Consider the following 5,837-nt stretch of genomic DNA (forward strand, 5'->3'; position numbering starts at 1 on the left):
TCGGTTATACATGTCATGCAAGTAAAAATTAAGAGTTTCCATTCAACTCAATGTAAATTTTTAGGGTGGCCCTTAAAATCTTAATGTTGTTCCTTGATGAAATGTTGTTAACTAACTAACATGTACTACTATATATGCATGGTGTGTGGATTTTGATTTACTAAAGTTTCTAGTTTACTCCTTTTATTTTTAATTAAACCAAACTATCATATGCTAAAAAGGTAAACTATGCTAATTAATCCACATTTTCTATAACTAATAAGTTTAGAATTGCAAACTAAACTAAATGTCTAAGATATAAACTAGAGTACAAAATGCGGAAATAGAGTAATAATACAGCAAAAGAACAATGTGCAAGTACTGAAAAAAAATACAGAAAAATGAACAAAATAAGATAGAAAGAGTCTGTAGTGGTTCACCAAAAAGATATGCCAGGGATGGCGACCTCCCCACACTTGAAATAAAGCATAGTCCTCGATGCTCACTCAATCTGGGTGTGAAGAAGCGTCATCACTGGAAGGATGGGCTGTTGGAGTCTCTGAGGTGGCCTGGGGGTCTGCAAGCTGGATAAGTGTAGGAGTATCTGTCTGCTGCAGTGGAGGCTCTGACCGTAAAGGGATCTCCGGATCTGCTGCCTGTAGCTGGTGGGGCTCCTCCTGCTATGGCGCAGCCTGCTCGGATCCTGCCTGCGCAGCCTGGGTAGGTGCCTCCTCCTCATGATCACTCGCATCCGCCTCAGATATATCAGAAGGGGTGTCAGGCTCAGAGGGGATGTCGCCGCCAGATCAGATCATCAGCTTGAGGTGCTCATAGCGTCGCTTGGAGCGACGCTCAGATCTCTCATATCGCCGCTGGTTGCAGCGCTCCATCTGCTCTAGCTACTGAAATAGGCGGTGCACGAGGTGGTAAATGGGCTCTGAGGTAGGTGGAGGTGCAGTGGTGGTAGCTGGTGCAGCAGTAGATGAAGAAGGGGCAGCTGAAGGTGTGGCTGTCTCATCAGAAGCGGTGAGGAATGGGGTCTGTAGCCTAAAGCTTGAAACTTCCTGCTGTGAGGGATAATCTTCTTGCAGTTTGCAGCAGGTGGCTTCTCATCAGCAAGCTCCCAAGGCACGTCAGCTCGACGGCCGAGCTGGGTAATCAGATAAGGAAAAGGGAGAGTGCCTCTGATATGGACCCTGGCCATATAGTACGGATGAATCGTGGAAGATACAGGTCCTTACCCTCCATCACACACCAGATGAGGGTGATCATAGCAGCGGGCAGCTCTGTCTCATGAGTGCTTGGCATCACATAGTTGCTCAGAATTTGGTGCCAGAGCCGAGCCTCATCATTCAGATACATCAGCTTGATTCCCTTGGGCATTATTGTGTTCTTTCCCATGACCCAGGGAACAGAAGGATCAAGGGCTATCTTCTACTTGACAGCATCCCAGTCGAATCTCATAAACGGCATATCCTCTTTAGCCTTTTGGTAACCGTCAGGCTTATCTGACTTAGGCTGAAGCTGGAGGATATCCTCAATAGCTTCCTCAGTGACCAGTATTTGTTTCCCTCTGAGGTGCACTACATCCAGGGAAGTCTTGAAATAGTTGCAGTAAAACTCTCTGACCCAGGAAGCATTGACCTCTGTCAAGTTTCGTTCTAAGAAGAACCAGCCTCTCTGTTTGATCTGATCGGAGGTGTACTGCTAGAGTTCTTCTGAAATTTTTAGAGTTCTCTCCAGGTACAGGTTCCTGGAGGTGGCAAACACGGGATACTTCAGCTCACAGTATCTGTTTGCAAATTTTACCGGATCTGTGACAGTGAGGAGCTGGTCAGCCTTCTCCTGCGGGGTAAAGTGCTTTTCCCGCCAGGAGTCATCATGCAGAATGTCCAGGATGGACATAGAGGATTCGCCTCTTTTCCTTTTACCAGTGGTTGCTTTGCCTTTTCCTTTGCGCTGAAGGTCAGACATCCTGAAAATAAGAAAATCTAGGATATAAATGAAGAACAAAAACAGGAAAACAAGTAGGCAAATAGAAGAAGAACAATATAAGCACATAGTGGCAAAAGAGCAGTAGAATTATGAAACGAGTTAAGTATATGTGCATTATGGATTGTATTTGAGTTAGAAATCTGAGACGAAAAATCACAATCCAAAATGTAATATAAGTAGAATTCATGTTAATTAGGAAAAATAATAATCATGCCTTGAATTAGAAAGTTAAAGTAAATAGTTAAAAACCAAAAAGAGAAGTTTGAAAGTTAGATCGGTTAGGATTGAGAAAGAGGTTAGAAAGTGGAAATCAGAGTTAGGAGAAAGAAAGTGAAAGTAAGTGGCATGATAAATATTTCCTAGGTAACAAGAAGTTCACAAATTTAAAGATTAATCAACTCATATTCAAGCAAGGATAACAGGTTATTGATGATGATTCATATAGATATAGAAGTAGCAGAAATTACAATCAAATCATCAATAATGCAATTTATTAACCAGGAAATCGAAAGGAATAAGAATGCAGGCCCGTGCATTCATGAATTGGAATGGTTGTCGCTAAGTAGTGCAAAATGGAAAATTACCAATACCAATTACTGAATGTAAAAATGAAACAATTTGCAGAAAATTGGGCAGCATTCCGGCTAAAATTGGATGTTCCCGAGAAACAAACAGCAAGAAAAACAGTTCATATGAATTGAAATAGGGCTGCAAATAGACATAAATAACATGAACATGAAAAAGCAGTGTAACAGCAGCATGAAACAGTAAAGAACAGCATATGAACAGTAAGAACATCACAGCCAGATCAAAATTGCAGAATAGGTACAACAACAACAAGTACGGCACAATTATCAGGCCTAAATCCACTAACCACATCTTAGCTGCCTAACCACCTAGAATCCACTACAACATGCATCTCTAACAATCCTAAATTGAACATAATCTGTAAAATATGCAGCTAACTACGAAAGAAAGAAAAATTGGTGTTCAGCGGAACCTGGTATGTGTAAGAACAGAGATGAGGGCAGAGAGATGGTGGTGGTGATGCCGCGGCTCTGGGAGGAGCACGGCGGTGCGGTGGCGGAGCAGGGGCGGGTTGTGGTGGTGTTTGGGTTAGGCGAGTGGGAGAGGGAGGGAAGGAAGGAGGGTTGTGGTGGTGGGAGGCGGCGCTGGTGGTCGTGGCTGGCCGCGGTGGGGTGCGGTGGTGATTGAGGGAGGAGTGAAGAGAAAGAAGAGGAAGGGGAGAAAGAAGAGAGAGGGGTGTTGGTGGGTGGTTCGGTGGTGGCCGGCGGTGGTGGTCGGGGCTGGGTGGCGGAAAGCGGTGGTGGTGGTTGTGGAGGGGAGTTACAAAGAAGAGTTGAGGAAGAAGGGGGGTTATGGGGGCACGATGGGGTTAGGGTTCGCGTGACTTGGGGTTAGTGGATTTAAATCCACGCAAACGCGTGGGGCACGCGATCGCGTGACTAGGGTGAAATAGGTTCGACGCGGTCGCGTGATTGACGCAATCGCGTGGGTTGGGTAAAAGATGGGTGACGCGGACGCGTGAGGCACGCGACCGCGTCGCTAAAAATTGTGCTAGACGCACACTTCCAGCGTCGTTTTGGCGCAACTCTCTGTCTCCATTAGGGGGCCATGACATCCACGTGACGCGGACGCGTCGCTCACACTTTCGCGTGGGATGAGTGTTTTGCAAGTGACACGTTCGCGTCAGGGACGCGAACGCGTGGGCCAAATTGTGCTAAAGGCACACCAGCCGCACAATGCCAGCCCAACTTTCTGGGCGTTGAATCTTTACGCCGATTTCTAGATCACGCGTCTGCGTGGGAGGTGTTTTTCGCAAATGACGCGAACGCGTGAGGCACGCGGTCGCGTGGAACAATTTGTGCCAAAGGCACGCCTCCAGCCACGCTGTCGCGTGACTTTCTGGTCACTTTTCTTTTCTTCCTAATGCATTTGTGACGCGGACGCGTCGGCGACGCTTACGCGTCGCATGCATTTTTTTTTATATGAATAATGCAGTATGCAGAATGCAATGCTAGTATGAATGGTATGCATGATTCCAGGTCCAATCAAAACTCAAGAACAAATAAAACAGACTAGAATTAAAACTGAAAAAGGGACGATCATACCATGGTGGGTTGTCTCCCACCTAGCACTTTTAGTTAAAGTTCTTAAGTTGGACATTTGGTGAGCTTCCTTCTATGGCGGCTTGTGCTTAAATTCATCCAGAAATCTCCACCAATGTTTGGAATTCCAATAGCCTCCGGGGTCCCAAACAAGGTACGCAAAGCTCTTGAGCAGCTTCAAGCAGATTCTCAGGCTCCCGGGGTGACGAATGTCAGAATAAATTCTAGGATCCCAAACTTTGCTTTTAAATCCGCCTTTGTCTTGATCTATATTCTTCCATCCGGGCGGTTTAGAAATTGTATTCTCACCAAGATGACCAAACGCCTTTTGAGACCCATTCAATTGAACTTGATACCAATCCTTGCACTTCGAATTGAAGCGTGGAACCTCATTGAATCTTGCACACCAGCTCTAAGTGCGAGCCATTTTCCTTTTACTCTTAAAGCTGCAGAGAGCTCTAAGATGGCCATCTGTTTCAAGCAAACCATATTCAAGTGGAAAAGTAAAGATAAAGGTTAAGGATTGTACCCACTTGAAGCTTGTATTAGGTGGTAATGGCCTTGGGGTAGGTGTTTCCAGTGGTTCTCTAAGCTCTACTCCCTTGTATTCTTCTGTGAATTCCTCCTCTTCTTTGCAAAATCCTTCAACTGCAACTGCGTCTTGATCAAAGTCTTCTATGTCTTCCTCGTCACTGAAGTCATAAGTTGGAGGTTGAGAGAAATCTACCTCAACATCATCTTCGTACTCACTGAGAAAAGGTTCTTCAGGTTCAAGGAGTTCAGTTGCGGGCGCAAGTTCATGACTAGGAGAGCTTGATTCATGATCATCACTGCCTATAGAATCAACTTCTTGGTCTGTTCCGTCCAATTTTTCACAAGGTATATGCTTTGGAGGTTGTGCACTATCTTCCTTGGCATCAAATTCGAACTTCTCGGCGGAATCCCTTACAGTTCTCGATTCCCATGGAGGTTCAGCATCTCCTAAATCTTCAACCACTTCTTCTTCTACAACTATTATGGCTTCCTCTACTTGTTCCAATACAAAGCCATGCTCCTCATTGTCCACCGAAGTTTTTAGTGTCTCCTTCATGCTATGCTCTTCTTTTGATTCTTCACATGTATCCCTGAGAGTACCTTGAGTGCTCAGATGTCGGGAAGCTATTATATTTACTACCTCGGTTAAGGCAGTAGTGAGTTCCAGTACGTCCCTTTACATATTCGCTTGCCCTTGAAGAAGAACACGAAGTTTGTCATTTACTGGAGGTTGGGGTGGATATGAGGATTCATTGGTTGAGAGAGAGGGTTCATAATAAGAATGTGGTGGTTCTTGGGAGTAATTAGATTGGAATTGTGGTGGATAAGGGTCATACGGTGGTGAATGGGGAAAAGAAACTTGTGAGTGTGGTGGTTCAAAGCTATGTTAAGAGGATGGTCTATAAGCACAGGGTGGAATTTATTGGTAACTATCAGGGGGTATCAGTGACGGACCCAGAAAATTTATGGTAAGGGGGCAAAAATAATTCACATTATTATCAAAAGATATATTAATTTAAATTTAAAAAGAGCTCTTTTATAAAAGCATTACTACTCGCACTATCAGATTTCATAAGATAATAATAGAGATAAAAAACAGCATCTTATGAAATACTATATTCCAATTAATTGCTAAATTCATCAAACCAATCAGCATTAAATTTACCAAAAAAAGTCCCAAAATATGTTTGTAGAAAATTA

Source organism: Arachis hypogaea, chromosome 18 (assembly GCF_003086295.3).
Source record: "Arachis hypogaea cultivar Tifrunner chromosome 18, arahy.Tifrunner.gnm2.J5K5, whole genome shotgun sequence".
In the NCBI taxonomy this organism is placed as follows: Eukaryota; Viridiplantae; Streptophyta; class Magnoliopsida; order Fabales; family Fabaceae; genus Arachis; species Arachis hypogaea.